The 25,709-nt window shown below is 45.8% G+C and overlaps 2 protein-coding genes across 8 annotated transcripts in view; one reads left to right on the top strand and one right to left on the bottom strand.

The window, feature by feature from the left end:
* The window catches only part of LOC144606726 (cAMP-dependent protein kinase inhibitor alpha-like), a 692,291-nt gene that overhangs the window by 67,810 nt on the left and 598,772 nt on the right, over nucleotides 1-25,709 (bottom strand). For 5 of the 7 annotated variants that reach the window (XM_078423051.1, XM_078423050.1, XM_078423055.1 and 2 more), the window contains exon 2: nucleotides 1,527-1,560. The exons of the other annotated variants lie outside the window; for them this stretch is intronic. The gene's annotated coding sequence lies outside the window, so the exon portion shown is untranslated. The remainder of the gene's footprint in view (nucleotides 1-1,526; nucleotides 1,561-25,709) is intronic. 7 annotated transcript variants of the gene reach the window in all.
* LOC144606621 (serine incorporator 1-like) overlaps nucleotides 1-25,709 on the top strand; it is a 129,967-nt gene that overhangs the window by 41,425 nt on the left and 62,833 nt on the right.

Below are 25,709 nucleotides of genomic sequence, written 5' to 3'. Positions count from 1 at the left end.
GTTATTTTGCATCTGGAATGAAGGGCGGGATATGGATGTGCATCAGGCCTTCAGCCAAACTCCAGCATTGTGTGTCTCCCTCCTACAATTGCAATGCCACTCTAGGCAGCTGAAGGAACACAGGTATCAGTTGCAGCTTAGTTTATTGTCACGTGTACCGAGGTACAGTGAATAGCTTTTGTTGCGAGCCATCCAGTCAGCAGAAAAACAACACCTGATTACAATCGAGCCATTTACAGTGACTGTTCTACCTAAGAACACTGAAAAAGTCTGGTCTAACCCAACAGCTGCTGACGACATTCTACCGCTGCACCATAGAGAGCATCCTAACGCATGGCATCCCTGTGTGGTATCTCAGCTGCACGGAGGCAGAGAGGAAAGCTCTTCAGCGGGTAGTCCATAGAGCTCAAAGGACCATCGGAACACAGCTACCAGCCTTGGAGGGCATCTACAACACACGATGCCTCAGAAAAGCCACCAGCATTCACAAAGACTCTTCACACCCCTGCAACAATCTGTTCGAACTTCTACCATCGGGCAGACAATACAAGGCCTTCTACGCCCACACCTCCAGACTCAGAAACAGGTTCATCCCCAGGGCCATAGCTGCCATGAACCGGTCCTGCTGAGCCGGATGGTCACATCGCACAGTGAACCGGCACAGATCTACTTGCACTTTATTCTGTTTTAAAACTGTTACAATTTATTTCATTGGGTTGTTTAAATTAATACTGACTAGCTAATTCATTTATTGTATCGTATGGGAGGCGCATTCCCAATCTCGTTGTACCCCTGTACAATGACAATAAAGATATATTGTATTGTATAAGGTTAGGGCGAGGGTCACCAAAGAGGTAGATAGTAGTTCTGCACTGCTTTCTGGTTGCGGTAGGATAGGTAATGTTACCTCACACTGCCTCGGCAAGGCCAGGAGCATAATCAACATAATCAATCGTACCCTGGCCACTCCCTCTTCTCCCCTCTCCCATCGGGCAATAGGTATAGAAGTGTGAAAAAGAACACCTCCAAATTCAGGGACAGCTTCTTCACAGCTGTTATCAGGCAGCTGAACCATCCTACCACAACCAGAGAGCTGTCCTGGACTTCTATCTACCTCATTGGTGACCCTCGGACTATGCTGGCTTTACCTCGTAGTAAATGTTATTGCTTTACCTACACACTGTAAATAACTCGATTGTAATCATGTATTGGCTTTCCGCTGACTGGATAGCTCGCAACAAAAGCTTTTCACTGTACCTCGGTACAGGTGACAATAAACTAACTGAACTGAATTGAACTCTGCCTCAGTCCCTCCCTGCCAATACACGTTGGCACATTTAAAAGGGTCAATCTTGCAAATCAGTGCTTGATCCTGCCTCTCATCAGTCGCTGATTGGTCTAATGTGAAGATTAGCAGATTAGCTTGTTTATATCACGATTATAAATTCCCAACGGACGGAACTGGGTCCCCGAAAATCACATTTAAGTCTTTAACTTCCCCTTAATAAATAAACATAGAGTCCTACCAGGATGTCATTTTTGGCACAGTGGAACAGTGTTCTGAAAGAAAATACACCAAAAATAAATCAGATAGTCAAGGACACTGCAGGCACAGGTCCAGAAACACACATGCAAACGCATTCTTAAACGTTTCAGACTAAATAGCCCAAGGCCAAAACTAAGACACTCAATAAAGTAGAACCATGGAGAACCAGCTAGGAACAGACATCGCCACCTCCTCAATTCACTGTCGCACCCAACACCACAGCCCCACCCGGCTCGGACACGCCCCGCAAAGAGTGGGTCGCCCTGAACCGGCTCCGCACAGGGATCGGCCGGTTCAACGCCAACGTGCATCGTTGGGGGCTGCGTCCACCAGCAGCCTGCGTGTGTGGAGCAGACCAGCAAACAGCGCAGCACGGCATGTCCAACTGCACTGTCCTCCGTCCCCCTGGTGGAGGGGTAGACCTCACGGCCCTCGACAACAGCACATTGCACTGGCTACAGCGCCTGGAGGGCGTTACATAATTTCTGCTGCCTCAAACGCAAGAAGAAGAAGTGGAAGAAGGAGGAGAAGGAGAAGAAATAGAAACAATGAACTGCAGGCGCTGGTTAATACACAAAAATCACAACAAAGTGCTGGAGTAACTCAGCAAATCAGGCAGCATCCAATCCTGACCTTGGGTGTTGTCTTTGCACGTTCTCGCTGTGGCTGCGTGGGTTTACTCCGGGCGCTCGGTTTCCTCCCACATCTCAAGGGCGTGCGGGTTTGTAGGTTGACTGGCTTCTGTAAGCTGTCTCCCGCGTCCAGGATAGAACTGGTATGAATGGGGGATCGTTGGTCGGGGTGGAATAGTGGGCCGAAGGGCCCCGTTTCCACGCTGTATCTCTAAACTATCTGTGGGGGAACGTGGATAGATGTTTTGGGCTGAGACTTGGGTTGCCAACTTCCTCACTCCCAAATACGGGACAAGGGGTGACGTCACCCACCCCCGCGCCCCACGTGACCTCGCCCAGCCAGCGGCCACGTGCTCCCGCTCCACCAATGGCGGCCGCCATTGGTGGAGCGGGAGCACCTGACCGCTGGATGGGTGAGGTCACGTGGGGTGCGGGGCAGTGACGTCACCCCTTGTCCCGTATTTGGGAGTGAGGAAGTTGGCAACCCTACTAATACTGGACAAGGGCGGTCCCGTACAGGAAAAACCAATTTCGTCCAAAATATGGGATGTCCCGGCTAACACGGGACAGTTGGCAACCCGAGCTGAGACCCTTCTTCAGACTGATTGTGTGGGGGGTGGGGGGGGGGGGGGGGGGGTGGGGAAAGAAGAAAGCTGGAAGAGGGGAGAGGAAGGACAAAGCGTGGCAGATAATAGGTGAACACAGGTGAGGGGGTTTTGGAGGAGTTGAATGGTAGATAGTTGGAACCATGTTGCAGCGTGGGTACCAAGGACATCCTCCAGACTGACAAAGCTTACACTGCTGCAAACTACCTCATTGCACTGATTCCAATTCTCCTTGCCCAAGGTCATCTGTTGCCGGCCCCAATTTGTCCTGGTTTTTTCCCCCTCACTTCCAGTTTCTTCCCCCTCCAAACCCCCCCCAACGTCTCCAGTGAGGCGGGGCCTGAAGAAGGATCCCAACCTGAAACGTCACCTAGCCATTTTGTCCACAGGTGATGCTTGTCCCGCTGAATTACTCCAGCATTTTGTGTCTATCTTTGCTATAAACCAGCTTCTGCAGTTCCTTTTTATTACCCGACTAGGCCAAGTGGTCCCCGTTGGGCCCAAACCACTCATGCATTGGTGCAGCACCATCTCCTTCCCCCCCCGCCCTCCTTCCCCTCTCCTCCCCCCCTCCCCTCAACCCCCCTTATCCTCCCTACTCTCACCACCCCTCCCCTTCCAAGCCCCCCTCCCCCCACCAACCCCCCCTCCCCCCCATTCCATTCCCCTCAACCCCCCTTTATCCTCCCCCCTCCCTCCCTAGGAGATAGATTTATACTTTAAAATGTGAATAACTTAAAAAATATAACACCGATTTCAATGAAACTTCTTCCATTAGCATCAAAGGAACGACGGTGAGTAAGGTGGGCCTAAAATGGCCGCGCTATCATGCACCGCTTTGGCTGTAGTTCGGTAACAAACAAACAAGAGTTTGTACTCCTGCCTGCATTACTAACACTATCCATGTAAACTACAAGTAGTATAAGAAAATAACTGCAGATGCTGGTACAAATCGAAGGTATTTATTCACAAAATGCTGGAGTAACTCAGCAGGTCAGGCAGCATCTCGGGAGAGAAGGAATGGGTGACGTTTCGGGTTGAGACCAAGAAGAGTCTCGACCCGAAACGTCACCCATTCCTTCTCTCCCGAGATGCTGCCTGACCTGCTGAGTTACCTCAGCATTTTGTGAATAAATACCTCCATGTAAACTACGAGCAATTCCATGTTCTTACATTACAATGACGTTCTCCTCCTGCCTGATATCTCGCATCCAGGTTCATTTACTGAATTGATATTGTTGCTGGGATTATGGCAGGTTGTTTTTTCTTTTACACTGAAAACTATCTAATGATTGCATTACGGTGAAAACAGTTGATTCACAGAAAATGACAGCAGTGTTACGAATGTGTGGGAGGTGTACAATGGTGTGCATGGATGGATACAAAAGACCAACACAAAGAGCCGAACTGTTGATGTGAAGGCATCAAATAATAAACAATTTATAGATTATGAGAGATGAGGGCAGCCACAAACTGTTATAGAGTCATACAGTGTGGAAGTTCATAAGTTCTAGGAGCAGAATTTGGCCATTCAGCCCATTTACTCCACTCCGCCATTCAATCTTGGCCTCTCAACCCCATTCTCCTGCCTTCTTCCCACAACCTCCGACACACTCTTACTAATCAAGAATCTGTCAATTTCCACCTTCGAAATATCTATTGACCTGTAAGGGCTAACATTACGAATGCAGCAATGTGGGTTTTATTGCAGGAGTGTAAAAGCTCCAGCTCGGATTATTCCTGGGGCATCCTGTTGTCAGCATGGAAGCGCGGTTTATGGCTGATCGTATCCTCTGATATCAGCAACTGGCCTCAAAGCTCTGAAGTGTTAAGAAAAACATCTTGCCAAATGGACTGCCCTTTGTTCCCAAGAAAAAAGAGGTCACGATGGACACGAAGGTCCCGAAAGACACAAAGATTTATAGGACGTTGTAAACTTGCCATATAAGGCAGTGATGGAAAAATACTGGCACATGTATTTCGGGTATAAAAGGTGTGTAAATGTAAGCTTTCGGAGAGAGAGACGACACTAGCTTCCTGAGCGTTTCTGAACGCTCCGGTATCTAGATTCTCTCCCACCTGGGTGAGTAGAATAAAGAGGTTAAACGATTTTGGTTGTCTGACTATTCTGTTAATAGGTCACGAACTACAACAGATCTGACCTCCACTGCCATCAGTGGCAATGAATCCCACAGATTCATCACCCTCTGACCAACTTCGGCTCAACTTGCCCATGCCCATCAATGTGCCGCATCTGCACTGGTCCCACCTGCCTGCATTTGGCTCGTATCCCTCTAATACCAATCCGTACCTGTACCAATGTTTTTGTTTTAAAACATTTTGATAATACCTGCCTCAACTACCTCCTCCGGGAGCTCATTTCACACACCTTGTGCAAAAAAGTTGCCCTTCAGGTTCCCATTCCTTCTTACACCCGCAAAGGGTACACCCATTTTGATCCACTCCTCACCAATGATAATATCCCAGCTGTGACATCAACCGGTTAATGGTAAAGTTCCGCGGAATTGTCAAAATATCCATTTCATTATCACATTCAATCCAATTTCCACTGATTCAAATCTCAAAACCCGTGGACAATGAAGAGAACCCACTGTTGCTTAATCGGAAGGGTTGCGCAAGGATCAAGTCAAATGCTTGGCCTTTTTAAGTTGAATTGAATGTTTATTGGCCAAGTATGTACACATACAAGGAATGTGCCTTGGTGCTCCACTCACAAGTAATAACACGTACATACAGTAAACAATAAAACATAAAACATTAAGAATAAAACATAATAGTTTAAACATGTGAACGAAATAAAATACCAGAGCAAAAGGAGGCTACAGACTTTTGGTTATTGAGTAGTGCTATTACTTGCGGTGAAAAAAGCTGTTTTTATGTCTGGCTGCGGCGGCTTCGCCAGTCTGGAGTCGCCTTCCAGAGGGAAGTGCTTCAAAGAGTTTGTTAAAAATACATTGCACAAGTGAAACTTCAAAACAACCTGCCACAAAGTAGTTAACTTCATTAACTACTACTAGACCAAGTGGACCCGTTGAGCTCAAACCTCTCCTGCATTGGTGCAACACCCTCACCTCCGTCTCTCCCCCTTCCCCTCCCCCCATTCAATCCCCCTCAAGCCCCTTTAACCTCCCTCCCCCCTACCTCCCTCCCATCCCCCTCCATCTCTAGGCGATAGATTTAAACTTTAAAATGTAAATAACTTTAAAAATGTAACACCGATTTCAATGAAACTTCTTCCATTACCACTTAAGGGACGACGGTGAGTAAGGTGGGCCTAAAATTGTCGCGCTATCGTGTACCGTTTTGGCTGTAGTTCAGGAACAAATAAACAAACAAACAAGAGTTTTAGTCTATAGATAGATTTAATGGAGTGAAGCCCGCAGCTACCATTCAGTCCCAGCCTAAAATTGGAACTGAATTTTTTCTCTCATTCATTCAAGGGTTGCGGTTTTTGCCGCCTGAGCCGGCAAGGAAGATGGTGGTGGCGAGCCTCCATCTTGTACCTTTAGACTTTAGAGATACGGCGTGGAAACTGGCCCTTCGAGACCTCTCCAACCCAGCGATCACCCGTACACTACCACTGATCCTGCACTCTCTTACCAATTTACAGAAGCCAATTAACCTGCAAACCTGTAGGCCTTTGGTGTGGGAGGAAATCGGAGCACCCGGAGCAGTCGCGGGGAGAACGTACAAACTCCGTACAGACAACATCCGTTGTCAGGATCGAACTTGGGTCTCCGGCGCTGTAAGGCAGCAACTCTAGCGCTGCGTCACCGTGCCGCCCTGAACGGTTGCAACTCTTGAGATACGGGTGCACTCACAACGTCATTAAGGAGAGTTCCAGGATTTTGAACCAGCGACAGTGGAGGAAGGACAATACATTTCTAAGTCAGGGTGATGAGTGGCTTGGACGGCAACATAGAAACATAGAAAATAGGTGCAGGAGTAGACCATTCGGCCCTTCCAGCCTGCACCGCCATTCAATATGATCATGGCTGATCATCCAGCTCAGTAACCTGTACCTGCCTTCTCTCCATACCCCCTGATCCCTTTAGCCACAAGGGCCACATCTAACTCCCTCTTAAATATAGCCAATGAACTGGCCTCAACTACCTTCTGTGGCAGAGAATCCCACAGATTCACCACTCTCTGTGTGAAGAAATGTTTTCTCATCTCGGTCCTAAAAGACTTCCCCCTTATCCTTAAGCTGTGACCCCTGGTTCTGGACTTCCCCAACATCGGGAACAATCTTCCCGCATCTAGCCTCTCCAACCCCTTAAGAATTTTATATGTTTCAATAAGATCCCCCCTCAGTCTTCTAAATTCCAGCGAGTATAAGCCTAGTCTATCCAGTCTTTCTTCATATGAAAGTCCTGCCATCCCAGGGATCAATCTGGTGAACCTTCTCTGTACTCCCTCTAAGGCTAGAATGTCTTTCCTCAGATTAGGAGACCAAAACTGTACACAATACTCCAGGTGCGGTCTCACCAAGGCCCTGTACAACTGCAGCAGAACCTCCCTGCTCCTATACTCAAATCCTCTTGCTATGAATGCTAACATACCATTCGCTTTCTTCACTGCCTGCTGCACCTGCACGCTTGCTTTCAATGACTGGTGCACCATGACACCCAGGTCACTTCCAAGTGGAGGTGATTTCGAGCATTTTCTGCTCCTTTGCCTCCAGCTGGTGGAGGTCCTAGGTTTGGAAGACGCAGTCTAAGTAGTCTTGCTGACCGCAGTGAATACTAGAAATGGCCCAGCCCCGGCCCGTCCTGTCCCGTCCCCCGAGGACCGGAGAGAAGGACGGAGGGAGCCGGCAACGGCGAACGCAAGGGCCGGCAAGAGAACGGATCGGGGGTCTTAACCTCCGCGCCCTCAAAGTCAGCTGTGGGCGGGACAGATGCCACAAGGGCCTCTGGTGGTGGTGAAGGTGGTCACGCGAGGAGAGGGACAACGGTTTGCTGAGAGGCGACAGCTGGAGAGATGGAGAGAGGCGATAGCTGGAGGCCGTGCAGCAGCCTGGGGCTCGCCTGGATCGGGCCCCGCTCCAGCACACCCAACGCACGGACCCAGCTGGACTTGGAAAATGGCGCCAACCCCGGCGACTCTGGCAAACAGTCTCAGTGGACTATTTCAATGCACTTTGTACAAATCAGATATCGTGCTTAGGTGTGGCGATACTTTACTGAACTGTGCGCAATAGGGTTTCGCTGTACGTCTGTGCACATGATAATCAAGAAACATTGCATTGTGCATTGGTATTGGAGTGTGTGAATGAGAAGTAACTGTGGCCCTTCAATATATGGTAGTCCTTCAGACTAAGATGCACCAGAGCAGATTGTAAGAACACAAATGGCCGACTATGTCAAAAATAAATATAAAATCCCATTGTCATTCAAGGAAATGCATTCCAAATGTTACCATGATTAGTAAAGGGTGTCAGGGGTTCGGGGGAGATGGCAGGAGAATGGGGTTGAGTGGGAAATACAGATCAGCCATGATTGAAAGGCGGGATAGACTTGATGGGCCAGATGGCCTAATTCTGTTCCTCCAAAGACGTACAGGTATGTAGGTTAATTGGCTTGGTAAATGTTTTTAAAAAATGTCCCTAGTGGGCATAGGATAGTATTAATGTGCGGGGATCGCTGGTCGGCGCGGACCCGGCGGGCTGAAAGGGCCCGTTTCCGCGCTGTATCTCTTAACTAAACTTATGAACTTATCCAAACCTGAACGTCAGCTTTCCCTTTACTGAAGCAACTGATATTATTTTCATTGCAAAAATTTACAGAAACAAAAAAACCCAGAAAAGGATTTACAGTAAATTCCAACAGTCCCGTTAATATAAATATGGGGCCAGCCTGCGGTTGTAAGAGATTTTCCAAGGCACTGCCCTAATGCAGGTTAGGAGTGCAATCCCCAGCAATTCATACATGCAGGACATATCATATCATATCATATATATACAGCCGGAAACAGGCCTTTTCGGCCCTCCAAGTCCGTGCCGCCCAGCGATCCCCGCACATTAACACTATCCTACACCCACTAGGGACAATTTTTACATTTACCCAGCCAATTAACCTACATACCTGTACGTCTTTGGAGTGTGGGAGGAAACCGAAGATCTCGGAGAAAACCCACGCAGGTCACGGGGAGAACGTACAAACTCCTTACAGTGCAGCACCCGTAGTCAGGATCGAACCTGAGTCTCCGGCGCTGCATTCGCTGTAAAGCAGCAACTCTACCGCTGCGCTACCGTGCCGCCCCATGTCAGAAAGGGTTCACTTGGAAACCACTATTCTATTTTTAGTGAAGTGCCACTTAACTAAAGGTTCACTTTTAACATTTTTTATGACATTGGACAATAAAAGCACTCAACTAGCCCGCTCCCACTGTTAAATCAACAAGATTGTCTTCATGGTTAAAGGTGCAAGTCATTGAGTCAGAGAAAAAAAATAATCCAGCAAGTCAAGTTTTGAGGTACAGCATGGAAACAGGACCTTCGGCCCACTGAGTCCGTGCTGACCCGTGATCCCCGCACATTAACACCAATCTACACACACTAAGGACAATGTTACAATTTTACCAAGCCAATTAACTGACAAACCTGTACGTCTTTGGAGTGTGGGAGGAAACTGGAGAAAATCCATGCAGGACACGAGGAGACCGTACAGCCAAGCACCCGTGGTCAGGATTGAACGCTGTAAGGCGGCAACTCTACCTCAGCGCCACCCTGCCGCCCTATTAGTAAGTCACTGCAAACTAATAATAAGAACGATTCATTAAGCCAACGCTTAACTGCCTGGGTGATAAATGCATGATTCTTCCCACGACTAATACATTTGAAGGGTCTCGACCCAAAATGTCACCCATTCCTTCTCTCCAGAGACGCTGCCTGTCCCGCTGAGTTACTCCAGCTTTTCGTGTCTTTCCTCAGTTTAAACAAGCATCTGCAGTTCCCTCTTACACATAATACATTAGCCACTTCTATCAGGCACTGTACTGTTCAATGAACCTCTCCCCCATTGCTAAGGTTCCCAATTGTCCCGTATTAGCCGGGACATCCTATATTTTGGGCTAAATTGGTTTGTCCCGTATGGAACCGCCCTTGTCCCGTCTTAGGCCCCGGATGGCGCTGTAGGCCCGGACATTGTAGGCCGTGGGCTACAGCAATTCCGTACAGTGTAGGCCCGAGCGCCGCCTAACGGAGGTTGCCTAGCAACCTGCCTCCTGTCCCGGGCGGCCGCCATTGGTGGAGTGGGAGCACGTGGCCGCTGGCTGGGTGACGTCACCTTATCCCTTATGTGGGAGTGAGGAAGTTGGCAACCCTACCCATTGTGGGCATTAGACATTGTAGCACAAGTGTTCCAGAGACAATCTTGAGACTATGTTCCACACCCTATAACTTTTCCTTTGCTCCACCCATTACTCGAGATTGGCTTGACTACATAAATATATTTATGATATATTGATTGAATAGCATGTAAAATAATACTTTTCACTCTACCTCAGTATATGTGACAACAATAAGCTTAGGCCTAAACTGAAGGTTCCTTTAAGCTTTGACTATGATACGTCAAAAAATTAAATATCTCCATTTTATCCCAATTTACTCTGAATCCAAGGACACCTCAGAGATATGGATTGATGGGCTCTGCTTTGATACACATGTTCGGAGGGAGCCTTCCTCAGATGTGAATCCTAAGGATGAGAATTCTCCCTCCCTCACTGGGGTAGCATGGTGTTGTAGTGGTAGAGCAACAATGCCCCCATTACCCTAGTCCCACCTGCCTGCGCTTGGTCCATAACCCTCCAAACTTGTCCTATCCATGCACCTGTCCAACTGTTTCTTAAACGATGGGATAGTCCCAGCCTCAACTACCTCCTCTGGCAGCTTGTTCCATACACCCACCCACACTGTGTGAAAAAGTTACACCTCAGAATCCAATTAAATATTTTCCCTTTCAACTCAAATTTTCCCCTTCACATTGAAAAATGTTTGACCCATATTCCTCTCATCCTTTTCCAAACTATGTGCCTGTCCAAATGTCTTTAATTGTTACCAAGGCACCTGCCTCAACCATTTCCTTGGGCAGGTTATTCCATATACACCCTTTGTGAAAAGGTTACCCTTCAAATTCCTATTAAATTTTACCCCTCTCACGAACCTATGCCCGCTAGCTCTTGATTCCCCTCGCCTGGGTAAAAGACTCTGCGCATTCACCCTAACCTGTCCACTTTGTGCACGTTACACACTTCTATAAGATCAGCCTTCTGCTCTCCAAGGAAATAAACTCCTGATATTCCTCAGTCTATCGATAGGAAAGTTCAGCTATTCTTGAAAAAAATTGTGCTTTTCAAAAAGGCTGGCAGACCAATAGAACAGGTAGCCAATTTGATGCACTCACACAAAAATAAGCCACAGACTCCCTGTCTTGTTTAAAACATAGAGATCAAATTGTTATGGGGAGAAGGCAGGAAAATGGCACTAGGAGGCAGAGACCAGCCATGATTGAATGGCGGAGTGGACTCAACGGGCCAAATGGCCTATTTCTACTCCTCTTGTAAACTTGTATGTGCAGTCAACATGGACTCCTGGGTTAGTTTTTGACTTCCATTTTGCTCATATTTCCCTTGTGTTTTAATTGAAGTTTTGATGCTTCTTGGATGCTGGGGATGGAAGATGTGTAATAGCAATGTCTCAGGTAATATGACTATGGTGCAGGCTTTGCAGACTGGATTGTCTTTTCCTGTGCGGCAATTTTTAATACATTTATATGAGATGTAGGAGCAGAATTGGATGATCGACCTATCAAGTCTCCTCCACCGTTCCATCATGGCTGATCTTAGTTCATAAGTGATAGGAGCAGAATTAGGCCATTCGGCCCATCAAGTTTACTCCGCCATTCAATCACAGCTGATCTAACTTTCCCTCTCAACCCCATTCTCTTGCCTTCACCCCATAACCCTTGACACCCCTAACTAATCAAGAATCTATCAATCTCTGCCTTGAAAATATCCATTGACAGCCTCCACAGTCTTCTGTGGCAATGAATTCCACAGATTCAGCACCGCCTGATTGAAGAAATTCCTCATCTCCTTCCTAAAGGAAAGTCCTTTAATTCTGAGGCTATGACCCACCACTCTATCTCCAGGTCCCTCAGGTCGGCCGACTTGGGGCTACTCACTATCCCGCGGTCTAGGCTTAAGCTCAGGGGTGACCGCGCTTTTGCGGTTGCAGCTCCTAGACTGTGGAACAGCATCCCTCTCCCCATCATTCTCGTAAACCTCCTCTGGACCCTCTCCAGAGCCTGCACATCCTTATCTATATCTCTCTCTCCACCCCATTCTCCTGTCTTCTCCCTGTATCCAGGCCGAGAACATTTGGTGCTTATACAAGGTGGATGAAATTGAAATTTCACCAAATCATTCCCCCATTCCCACAGGAAGTGCAACAATTCACAAAACAAACTTAAACGGAAGCTCAAATTTAAAAATAATTAAAATGCTTCCGAGTGCCCCGCAGATTAAAAAGCAGAGAGCTCAACTGGAATATGAATGCAATAAAAAGGGTTGCTATAATAACCATGCAGTTATACAAACACCGCTAGCAATTTAAAGTGTACAAGGTATGGATGTACAGTATTATGTGGGCTCGGTTTTTTTTGCTGAGCGGTTGCTGCTAAATAAAACTAATCTTCTCATCTTAATGTGGGCACTTAGTTGGTGCTAAATAAAGACCTAATTCCACTCTTTCCTTTATGACTGGTATTAAATTTCCTTAATGCTACTTAAGAGGGGGCAGGGATACGGACATTAATTATACAAGGCTTTTGTCGTACAAAAGACGTTTACGAAAAATAGGGTTTTCACTTCTAAATTGTTACCTTTAGTTTGTCCACTGCTGGAATAAGTCAATACTGTAAAGATCCAATTTTTTATTTGCAATCACTGCAGTCTGAGTGAATTCTTAAGGTCATTAAGGTACCTAACAGGAGAGCGAACGAGTTTGTATTTCAGTCAAATGTAATGTGATTCGATAGAATACCATTTCCTCTACACTTTTGGCTTTACCTTGCACTAAGGTATTGAGGTTATTCCCTCATCATGTATCTGTACACTGTAAATGGATCGATTGTAATCATGTATTGTCTTTCCACTGACTGGTTAGCTTTTCACTGTACCTCGGAACATGTGACAGCCAACTGGATTGAACCCCAATGATGTACTTCAGACCAAACCACAAGCATGTCCACAGAACAAGTCAAGGCTTGCCTCGAAATCCGGTGGTTTTCCTAAGTTCTCGGAGCAGAATTAGGCCATTCGGCCCATCAAGTCTACTCGGCCATTCAATCATGTCTGATTTATTTCTCCCTCCTAACCCCATTCTCCTGCCTTCTCCTCATAACCCCTGACACCTGTACTAAACAAGAATCTGTCAATCTCCACCTTAAAAATATCCATTGACTTGGCCTCCACAGCCGTCTGTGGCAATTAATTCCTCACATTCACAACCCTCAGACGAAAGAAATTCCTCCTCATCTCCTTTCCAAAGGTACTCCCTTTAATTCTGAGGATATGGCCTCTGGTCATGGACTCTGCCACTAGTGGAAACATCCTCTCCACATCCACTGTCTCCATGCCTTTCACTTTGGTAAGTTTCAATGAGGTCCCCCACCTTTTGCCACACAAGTTTGTCAAACTACTGGTTGCATTGAGTTTTTAGCCATGCCTGGAGAAACTCATTTTACACTGGACACTCCCAGCCTGTCTGGACAGTCTAGACATTACATGATAGTGTTTGAGTTTGGTTTATTGTCACGTGTACCGAGGTACAGTGAAAAGCTTTTGTTGCGTGCTAGCCAGTCAGCGGTAAGGCAATAAAATGATTGCCATCAAGCCATCTCACCATACACAATAAAGGGAATAACGTGAATAACGTTTAGTGCAAGATAAACTCCAGTAAAGTCCGATCAAAGATAGTCCGAGGGTCTCCAATGAGGTTGATAGTAGTTCAGCACTGCTCTCTAGTTGTGGTAGGATGATTCAGTTGCCCGATAACAGCAGCGAAAGTCCAAGTTCCTGAATGCCTAGCCCTTAAATAGCTTAACGTCTAACCACGGTACTGCTTGGATTCAACGGCTGCCATTGACAAAGTGGTGTGGAACAAAGAGCAATTGTAGTGCACTTCACCCTGCAAGATCGAGCATTGGCAGCAGACAGGGTCACACTGTGAAGCACCCTGGAATGTTTTACCACACTTAAAGTGCTCGTTAAACAGACGATGCGGCTGCCTACTCAGGAAACGCTCTTCACTCATTCCAAGCGCACGCTATAATTCATGATAGCACTGTCACTTTTGATAAACGGCAATGTAAAAGAAATCAAATCTCTTGTGGCATTGCTCATGTGGAAAGTGATGTCAAGTCAAGTCTGGTTTATTTGTCAGACGCACAAAAATGAAAGTATAGGTGCAAAAAAAAAAAAACAACAAAAAAAAAATCTTGCCTGCAGCAGAAACGCGGGCACATGGACTTGATGACATAAATTATAGATCATATATAAATTATAGATGGGTTGTACAAGATAGTAAAAAGGAAAAACTGGAAATACAAGGCATTCGCAAAAACACAACTAGAAAACAAGTCCATGCTCCTAATGGAGGTGGACCACAATGTTCTGTTGCTGGGGTATCATTGGTACTTTGTCATGTGGACCCAATTACAGTGAAAATCTGTGTTTACATACAGTTGAGTGACAATCCTATTACACATTAGGCACATTCATAGGTGTGGGAGTGTAAGACTGTGGTCCACACAGAGTTAGTTAGGCACCAACTTATATCCTTCTGCAGATGCACCATAGAAAGCAATTTATCGGGATGCATCACTGCTTGGTTCAGGAACAGTTCCATCCAAGATGGCAAGAAATTGCAGCCAATTGTGGACGCAGCCCAGACCATCACACAAACCAAACCTCCCTTCCATTGACTCAATTTCTACCTCGCGCTGCCTCGGGAAGGTCAGCAGCATAATCAATAGAGCTCTTAAGGATAGCGGAGTCAGGGGGTATGGGGAGAAAGCAGGAACGGGGTACTGATTGAGAATGATCAGCCATGATCACATTGAATGGCGGTCCTGGCTCGAAGGGCCGAATGGCCTACTCCTGCACCTATTGTCTATTGTCTTCTCCCCTCTCCCATCAGGCAAGAGTTATAGAAGTGTGAAAACGCACACCAGATTCAGGGACAGATTCTTCCCAGCTGTTATCAGAACATCTGTAGTGGTTTGCCAGAGTATTCGATGACATGCCAAACACAACTCAGTTTAGTTTATTGCACGTGTACCAAGGTACACCAAAGAGCTTTTGTTGCGTGCTAAGCAGTCAGCGGAAAGACAATACACCATTACAATCGAGCCAGTTACAACGTATAGATACACAAGGGAATAACGTTTAGTGCAAGGTAAAGCCTGTGAAGACTGATCAAAGATACTAATGAGGTAGATAGTAGTTCAGGACTACTCTCTGGTTGTGGTAGGATGATTCAGTTGCCCAAAAAAACAGCCGGGAAGAAACCGTCCCTGAATCTGGAGGTGTGCGTTTTCACATTTCTGTACCTTTTGCCCGGTGGAGAGGGGAGAAGGGGGAATGGCCAGGGTGTGACTCAGCATTGATTATGCTGCTGGCAATTGGCTGCTTAGCTATTAACTTGGCCTGAATTGTTGAATCAATTAATTCAATTGTTGAATGAATGAATGAATGAATGAATGAATGAATGAATGAATGAATGTTCCAAGGACCAGGCAACTATCAAAGGGAATCTCAGTCCCTGAAGGTTTAGCTTAGTTTCGTCTAGTGTCACGTACACCGAGGTTCAGTGAAAACCTTTCTTGTAGCGTGCCATCCAGTCAGCGGAAAGACTGTACATGATTACGATCGAGCCAAATGCAACAATGTACAAATGCAAACATAGGCTAAAAAATAAATAAATGACTGAGTTCCAGGTTTCAGACAGAATGCAAACACTACTCAAGACTTTTTCTCCATTTAAGAGATTTTTAAAAAAACATCTGAACATTGGAATGCCTTGCCACAAAATTATATGCAGAATGTAGCGCGGTACGGTAGCGCAGCGGTAGAGTTGCTGCTTTACAGCGAATGCAGCGCCGGAGACTCAGGTTCGATCCTGACTACGGGTGCTGCACTGTAAGGAGTTTGTACGTTCTCCCCGTGACCTGCGTGGGTTTTCTCCGAGATCTTCGGTTTCCTCCTACACTCCAAAGACGTACAGGTATGTAGGTTAATTGGCTGGGTAAATGTAAAAATTGTCCCTAGTGGGTGTAGGATAGTGTTAATGTACGGGGATCGCTGGGCGGCACGGACTTGGTGGGCCAAAAAGGCCTGTTTCCGGCTGTATATATATGATATGATATGATATGATATGTATATTAACGTCCAAATGCACCCTAAAATTGGTGGGGGTTGCTGTAGGCTTTAAATTTTTTTTAAAAAGGGAACAAAGATCTGGCAAAGTGGAGCAGCGGTAGAGTTGCAGCCTAACAGCCCTGGAGCCCAGGTTCAATCCTGACCACAGGTGCGATCCTGACCACAGGTGCGATCCTGACCACAGGTGCTGTCTGTACCGAGTTTATACGTTCTCCCTCTGGCTGCTCCTGTTTTTCCCCACATTCCAAACATGTGTGTAGGTTTGTAGGTTAATTATCATCATATCATACATATACAGCCGGAAACAGGCCTTTTCGGCCCTCCAAGTCCGTGCCGCCCAGCGATCCCCGCACATTAACACTATCCTACACCCACTAGGGACAATTTTTACATTTACCCAGCCAATTAACCTACATACCTGTACGTCTTTGGAGTGTGGGAGGAAACCGAAGATCTCGGAGAAAACCCACGCAGGTCACGGGGAGAACGTACAAACTCCTTACAGCACCCGTAGTCAGGATCGAACCTGAGTCTCCGGCGCTGAATTCGCTGTAAAGCAGCAACTCTACCGCTGCGCTACCGTTGGCTTTTGTAAATTGCCCCTAGAGGGTAAGAAAGGATACGGATGGTTGTTGATTGGCGTGGACTCCTGGGCCGAAGGGCCTGTTTCCACACTGTATATCAGCGCAGCGGTAGAGTTGCTGCTTTACAGCGAATGCAGCGCCGGAGACACAGGTTCGATCCTGACTATGGGTGCTGCACTGTAAGGAGTTTGTACGTTCTCCCCGTGACCTGCGTGGGTTTTCTCCGAGATCTTCGGTTTCCTCCCACACTCCAAAGACGTACAGGTATGTAGGTTAATTGGCTGGGTAAATGTAAAAATTGTCCCTAGTGGGTGTAGGATAGTGTTAATGTACGGGGATCACTGGGCGGCACGGACTTGGAGGGCCGAAAAGGCCTGTTTCCGGCTGTAGATATATGATATGATATGATGAGAACCAAACCCCAGGTCATTTGTGCTGCTTTTACAGAGCAATTAGATGCGACTTGTCCCCATGGGCTTGGAGGTGTAATTACTGAACTAGCATCCAGGCCCACTGATCCTGAAAAATGGATTCCGATCCCACAATGGCAGCTGGAACATTTAAATCTACGCGATATCGTGAAAAGTAAAATGCGATGAGTAATGGTGGCCTTGAAACTAGCGAATAGTTGCAACAAAAAAAAACATCCTTTAAGAAAGAAAATCGGCCATCTTTAAATAATTCTGGCCAATCTGCAATGCCAGATGCATCCTGTGGGAGTTATCTCCCAACTCATTCTCAATTCAAGGCCAATCAAAGATAGACAATAAGTGTTGATCAAAACACAAAGTATGGAGTAACTCAGGGGGTCAGGCAGCATCCATGGAGAGAGCAGAGAGGCGACATCTTTTCATATTGCCAGGAACATACACATCCTTAGAGCAAACGTATTAAAGATATTTAACAATACCATGCAGGTTTTTCCAGGGTCTGATTTCCAACCGTAAAAGCTTCATTTTCCAATTGCTCTGTCAGCCACGACTCAGGGGCGGCACGGTGGCACAGCGGTAGAGTTGCTGCCTTACAGCGCCAGAGACCCGGGTTCAATCCTGACTACGGGTGCTGTCAGTACCGAGTTTGTACGCTCTCCCCGTGAACGCGTGGGTTTTCCCCAGGTGCTCTGGTTTCCTCCCACACTCCAAAGACGTAGAGGTTTGTAGAATAATTGGCTTTGGTAAGGATTGTAAATTGTCCCTAGTGTGTAGGATAGTGCTAGTGTACGAGGACTGCCGTTTGGCATGGACTCGGTGGGCCAAAGTGCCCGTTTCTACGCTCAATATCTAAACTAAGACTTTTCATCAGCCGAACATATCCTTTCCAGATTAGACCCGATGGGCCGAATGGCCTACTTCCGCCCCTATGGCTTATGAACTTTCTTGTCCCTTCTGGGCTGTGTCGTTACTCACCCAGACTATGCCCAGTTTGAAGAACCATCCTGACCCAAAACTCAACCTGTGCAAGTTCTCCAGAGATATTGCCGAACCTGCTGAGTCACTCCAGCACTTTATGTCTTCTTCTGTTCAGTCCTGCTTCCAATGATATGGAATGAGTGGGGGTTGGAAGCAAATATTTGTTCCCAGGATACGGATGTTCGTGACAATGCTGGCATTTATTGTCTAACTTCAATTGTCCTTGAACTAAAGAGGGTGTTAATAATGTCACAGCCAATTGTGGAATCAATGCGATTTCTAACGCTCAGAGCTATACTTAACTATGAGATAATGCCAATACCACCACATTATTGGTTATAGCAATTAATGTCACTGTTGGAATTTGTCTAAATTTACTTTGAAAACTGATATACAGGTTTTTATGGAGAGTTAATGCTGCTGTTCTTTATGCTATATATTATTTTATTTGAATGGTAACATGCAACAATGTATTTTTTAAGCTATTTTGCAATTTGTTTAGATATACAGCATAGATGCATGTTCTTCAGCCCACCGTGTCTACACCAGTTCTATGCTATCCCACTTTCCCATCCACTCCCTACACACACGGGGCAACGTTACAGACGCCGCGTGTACAAACCCACACGACTTTGGGATGGGGGAAGAAACCCACACGGCAACAGCCTGAACGTGCAAACTCCACACAGACAGCACCCGAGGTCAGGTTCATACCCGGGCCTCTAACGCTGTGAAGCAACAGCTCTGCCGCTGAGCCACCGATCTCCAGCTCAGCTGCAAGAGAACTAATGCACAGATTATCAATTTAACCTTCTTTCAAAAGTTCTTGCAAGCCGTGTAGGCTTGTATACACTGGAATTTAGAAGGATGAGAGGAGATCTTATCGAAACGTATAAGATTATTAAGGGGTTGGACACGTTAGAGGCAGGAAACATGTTCCCAATGTTGGGGGAGTCCAGAACAAGGGGCCACAGTTTAAGAATAAGGGGTAGACCATTTAGAATTGAGATGGGGAAAAACTTTTTCAGTCAGAGAGTTGTGAATCTGTGGAATTCTCTGCCTCAGAAGGCAGTGGAGGCCAATTCTCTGAATGCATTCAAGAGAGAGCTGGATAGATCTCTTAAGGATAGCTGAGTCAGGGGGTATGGGGAGAAGGCAGGAACGGGGTACTGATTGAGAATGATCAGCCATGATCACATTGAATGGCGGTGCTGGCTCGAAGGGCCGAATGGCCTCCTCCTGCACCTATTGTCTATTGTCATCCACTTTAACAAAAAAAATCTAGACAAATTCCTGTAAAAACAAGAATTGATTAGCTTGGTCTCATGAAAGACATTGGCTCTTTTGTAATTTCAGGATACCCTGCAAAAATGTATATAATCTATGAAGTGCATTAGAAATAAAGTCATATCTGAAATATCATGTCACAAATATTTGCACTCTGGAAATAGTGAAGGAAATAAGATCTTCGGTTTCCTCCCACACTCCAAAAAAGTACAAGTTTGGAGGTTATTTGTCTTGGTACAAGTGTAAATAGACTTTAGTGTGTGTAAGACAGTGTTAGTGTGCAGGGATCGCTGGTCAGTGCAGACTCGGTGGGCTGAAGGGCCTGTTTCCATGCTGTATCTCTAAACTAAACTGGTCATTTTATACCACTGCAAGAATGTTCTGTTCAAACTCGATGTGGACTACAAAAGTGAGGAAAAACTTTTTCACCCAGAGTTGTGAATCTGCCACAGAAGGCAATGGAGGCCAATTAACTGGGTGTTTTCAAGAGAGCGTTAGATATATCTCAGAGGGCTTACGGAATCAAGGGACATGGGGGAAAAAGCAGGAACCGGGTACTGATTTTGGATGATCAGCCATGATCATATTGAATGGCAGTGCTGGTTCGAAGGGCCAAATGGCCTACTCCTGCATCTATTTTCTATGTTTCTATACCAGCGCATAACGGCAAAATTTCCAACTCAGTAATGAGAATGGAAATTTCCAAGGCAATGGGGAAGCTTCTTTATCAAAGCTGGTCCTCCAGTTGTACAACAATAAACTATTTGTCCCCTTCAACCTCTATTCCCTCCTCTTGCTTCAGTATTCACACCATTTCTCTCCTTGTCTCACACCTGTTGTCTTTTCTTCCCTGCTTTGTTCAACCATCTGCCTATCAGAATCCCCTCTCACCTGTATCCACCTTTCTCTCGCTCGCCAAGCTTTGCCTTGCCCCCCCCCGTTCTTCCAGCTTTCTCTGCCAACCCCCACCACAACCAGTCTGAAGAAGACTCCCGACCAGAAACATCACCTTGGCATGGTCTCTAGAGATGCTGACTGACCCATTGAGTTACTCCAGCACATCATGTGCCTTATTTGGTAAACCAGCATCTGCAGTTCCTTACATCTCCAATAAAACCCATAAACCTTGGGCACAGAGTCATACAGTACAGAAACAGGTCCTTCGGCCCAACATGACCACGTCGACCAAGATGCCCCATCTAAGGTAGTCCCTTCTGCTGGGATTGGAATGGGATTGCATTAGTGCAGCTCTTCAAATGCGAGGAAGAATTGTTCAGAGAAATAATATCAGAGGAAAGATAGAAGAAAAAAAAATGCACTTTAAGGTAGTTTAATTTAGTTCAGATTGGAGAGGATAATTACCTTTGCAAGAACACAAACCTCACCGTTAACAGGAGGTTCCCTGTAAGACCACGCTCCGATTTATGATGGTAGACACAAAATGCTGGAGTAACTCAGCGGGTCAGGCAGCATCTCGGGAGAGAAAGAATGGGTGACGTTTCGGGACCCGAAACGTCACCCATTCCTTCTCTCCCGAGATGCTGCCTGACCCGCTGAGTTACTCCAGCATTTTGTGTCTACCTTTGATTTAAGCCACCATCTGCAGGTTTTTTTCCTTATCTAATTTAAGACAGGTTACATTTGTCTTAAAAAATACATTTGCAACAATCGCTGATAACCATCGGGAAGCTGCTAACAAGTTGCAAGTTCTTTGAAAAACTAACAGGAAACCAGTGCAAAGTCCCCAGCAAATTGAGATACATGGCAGTTCACTGCAGCACCACACCCAACTATTCAGTTTGTAACACAGTACTGTGCAAACATGTCATTATTTTCCAAGAAATTGAATTCCTTGTCTCCCCCTCCGTCCTTGCAGAAAACAATGCTGTTTTAACACAAGGACAAAGTGCTGGAGTAACTCAGCGGGTTAAGCAGCATTTCTGAAGAACATGGGTAGGTGACGTTTTGGGTTGGGACCCAGGCTAAATATTGGGGGGGTGGGGGGTGGAGAGAGAGAAACGAGTGGCAGGAGAAAAGTGTAAGAGAGGAGAGGCAGGACAAAGCGTGGCAGGTAATAGGTGGATACACAAAATGTCGGAGTACCTCGAGTCTGACACTCGAGGTGTCTGAAGAAGGGTTTCATCCTGATACATCACCCATTCCTTTTCGCCAGAGGTGCTGCCTGACCTGCTGAGTTACTCCAGCATTTTGTGCGCATCTTCGGTGTCAACCAGCATCTGCAGTTCCTTCTTACACAGGTAATAGGTGGACACCGGCAGGGAGGGTAGTTTGAGAGATGGTGGGAGCGCAGGCCAGAGATTAGAACATTAAGGCGTGAGATGAACTGATTGAAGAGTTGCGAATTGTGAAGCCAGAGGATGGAATCTAGGGGAGGGTGGAGGAGAGAAATAGATGAGAGTCCAGGTGGTGCACGGGAGGCGGATTTGTGAGAGGTTCGAGATTAGTTTATTGCCACGTGTACCGAGGTACAGTCAAAAGCTTTTGCTGCGTGCTAATCAGTCAGCGGAAAGACAATACATGATTACAATCGAGCCATTTACAGTAAATAGATGCATGATAAAGGAAATAGTGTGAATAACGTTTAGTGTAAAATAAAGTTCGGTAACGTCTGATCAAAGATAGTCCGAGGGTCTCCAATGAGGTAGATAGTAGCTCAGGAAGTTTAATTGGTAGATTGTGCTCCCTAGTTGTTGGAACGATGGTTGAGTTGCCTGATAACAGCTGGAAACTATCTAAAATCGAAGAGTTCAGTCCATACCGTTGGGTTTCAAGCTACCCAGGCGGTGTGTTCCTTACATTGCTGACAAGTGCAGGTAAGGTGGTTTTCTTCCATTCCTCTGGTAATATAATGCTTGTGTAAAGCAATTGTCTTACCGGTGAAACAAAGCTGCACACAATCCCTTGGTACAAAACACCAGGGGAAGAGAGCTCAGAGATAAAGTTCAAGTTTGATTGGCACACGCATGAGTGCAGTGAGCTGCAGGTATAATGAAAAATGTTGCTTGCAGCAGTGTGACATGTAAATGTAGACTTATAGACTCAAGCACACAAAGACAAATTATCCATAATTTGCACATACATTTCTCAAAGAAAGACAAGACAAGGAAAAGTGCAAAAGTATAATTAGAAAAATAAACCAAGTGCACAGTAGCGCAAGATCTCTCCATCCTATGTTTGAGGAACAAGAAGGGAAAATAGTTTGAGCGAGAGATAAAAATGGAATTTGTCAAAGGTGTGAAGATTTTTTCACTTGTCCTTATTCAGGACCAAAATAGTTTAAAAATCAGATGCCAAATGAGATCCAGAATCCCAAAGGCATCAGTTTCCGTAGGAATGCATTTACAGGTCAAGAGATATTAACCATCATGAGTTTATTTTTTGTGCATCCATATGTTCCACACCAGGGAGTTTATAATACAGAATAAAAGGCATGGTGATGCTGACTTCTCAGATGAAGACCGTCAGTAACAAAGAACTGAAACTATTAGATCATGAGATGTGGTTATTTTTACTTTTGACAGTATCACGTTGTTGGAGAGTTGATATCTTAAAATAAAGGGAATCTTCACAAATGATTCACAACCAAACAACCATACCTTCACTGGGCCTTGATTATGAACTGAATCAATTAACTTATACATGCTCACATTGCTCCAACTCTTTGGTAATACAAATGCAATATTTTCTTTCAATTCTCATTAAATTCAACTCCATCCATATGTGCAAAGAGAAACTACATCCTGGAGTAAGATTTCAATGACGTTGGTAGAACCTCCCTTACATTATTTCTAACAGCAAAAAGAACCTATAAAAACACCCACGAACCGGCATAACTCAGCAAGTCAGGCAGCATCTCTGGAGAACATGGAGAGGTCACAAAGTGCTGGACGAACTCAGCAGAGTTGCTGCCTGACCTGCTGAGTTACTGCAACCCTTTGATTTCCTTTGTGTATTAACCAGCATCTGCAGTTCGTACGGTCATAAGTGATAGGAGCAGAATTAGGCCATTCGGCCCATCAAGTCTAATCCACCATTCAGTCATGGCTGATCTATTTTCCCCTCTCAACCCCATTCTCCTGCCTTCTCCCCATAACCCCTGACACCCGTTCTAATCATGTTCCTTGTTGCCACACTTTATAGACACCAAAATATTGTCACACATCTCTATTCCATTTGTCAAAAAGGAGAAAAGTAGTGGCTGCTCTCCACAATAATGTTTATATTGGGAATCTAATTATATTACAATTGAGTCGAAGTAATTATGCATGGATGTTGTGAAGAGTCGGAATCAATGCAATGTTAAAACCCAAAGTCCCTCAATGTTAAAACCCATCTTCGCAGCTGCTGTTCATAACTTTTTTTATTTTTCCTCGTTTACTGGATATATTTGCAAAGAATCAGGTTCATTCTTTCCGACCATTATTACTTATGACAGTGCGTTATTTTCTGCAAAATTTCACAACCAAAGCAATTGTGTCAAAAACAGTTTGAAGGGAAATATTGATATGAAAATCATCTGAAAAGGTAACCTGGCTGGTGAATCCATTTATAGAGCTACAACACCCATCCACATTAGGTGTTCAGTTTACTTTTAGTCTAATTTAGAGATACAGCGCGGGAACAGACCTTTAGCCCACCGAGTCCGCATTGACCAGCGATCCCTGCACATTAACACTATTGTACACACACACCAGGGATAATTTACAAATATACTCAGCCAATTAGCCCACAAACCAGTACGTCAGCCATGATCACATTGAATGGCGGTGCTGGCTCGAAGGGCCGAATGGCCTCCTCCTGCACCTATTGTCTTTGGCATGTGGGTGGGAAATTGGAGATTCCAGAGAAAACTCACGCAGGACACAGGGAGAAGGTGCAAACGGCACCCGCGGTCAGGATCGAACCAAAGGTCTCTGGCGCTGTAAGGCAGCAACTCTACCGCTGCACCACCGTGCCATCCATCTTTCTCTCTCACGTATGTTGAAAGAATGGAGCGACTGGGCTTGTATGCACTGGAATTTAGAAGGATGAGAGGGGATCTTATTGAAACATCTAAGATTATTAAGCGATTGGACACGCTAGAGGCAGGAAACATGTTCCCAATGTTGGGGGAGTCCAGAACCAGGGGCCACAGTTTAAGAATAAGGGGTAGGCCATTTAGAACGGAGATGAGGAAAAACCTTTTCACTCAGAGAGTTGTGAATCTGTGGAATTCTCCGCCTCAGAAGGCAGTGGAGGCCAATTCTCTGGATCCTTTCAAGAGAGAGTTCGGTAGAGCTTGTAAAGATAGCGGAGTCAAGGGATATGGGGAGAAGGCAGGAACGGGGTACTGATTGTGGATGATCAGCCATGATCACAGTGAATGGCGGTGCTGGCTTGGTAAGGGCCGAATGGCCTACACCTATTGTTTATTGTCTCATAAGTAACGGCAAGGGTTTTCAATCTCCTAACACTGCTGTCTGACAATCTTTCAAGATTTTGTTCACTCATCATCTGATGCCTTCAGTCACCATGTTACCAACCGACCGTGCCTGAAGCTATTTCAGTCTTCGGTTCTGCGATTACCCTTTCTCAAAGTCATTGGGGAAGAAGCATAGCTGGGCAGGAGTGCAAGTAGTACAGACACACATCCATCCACTGATCACAAGATCCAAATATAGCATACCACATCCAACACTTGCAACTGCGGGTGCTGGCTTACACCAAAGATAGACACAAAATGCTGGAGTAACTCAGCGGGACGGAAGAGAAGGAATCTCCATCTCTGGAGAGATTCCATCCCTGGAGAGAAGGAATAGGCAAAATTTCTAGTCGAGACCCTTCTTCAGGCTGAAACGTCACCCATTCCTTCTCTCCAGAGTTGCTGCCTGTCCCGCTGCGTGTCTAACTTGGCCAGTGATGGTGCCCATTTGGTGCCACTGCAAAAGGTGCATTTACAAAATACAAGCCGAAGGAGGCACTTTGTTCTTTTGTGGCTTCTCCTTCATGTGTATTGTAGGACCTTTGCAGGGTAAATAGGCAACACTGCACATCTTCCACTTCCTAGTTCAGTCGGTCATAAATCATACAAATCATCGGATCGTCAGTGTCAGCAGAGATCGTGATAAAAGACAGCATCAGGGAAAAGGTTTGGGGATAGCCAAACTGCTGGTGTCAGGCAG

The sequence above is a fragment of the Rhinoraja longicauda genome, chromosome 27 (genome assembly GCF_053455715.1).
Source record: "Rhinoraja longicauda isolate Sanriku21f chromosome 27, sRhiLon1.1, whole genome shotgun sequence".
Taxonomy (NCBI): domain Eukaryota; kingdom Metazoa; phylum Chordata; class Chondrichthyes; order Rajiformes; family Arhynchobatidae; genus Rhinoraja; species Rhinoraja longicauda.
Note: the sequence above shows the minus strand (reverse complement) of the source record. Positions and strands in the feature narration are given on the sequence as shown.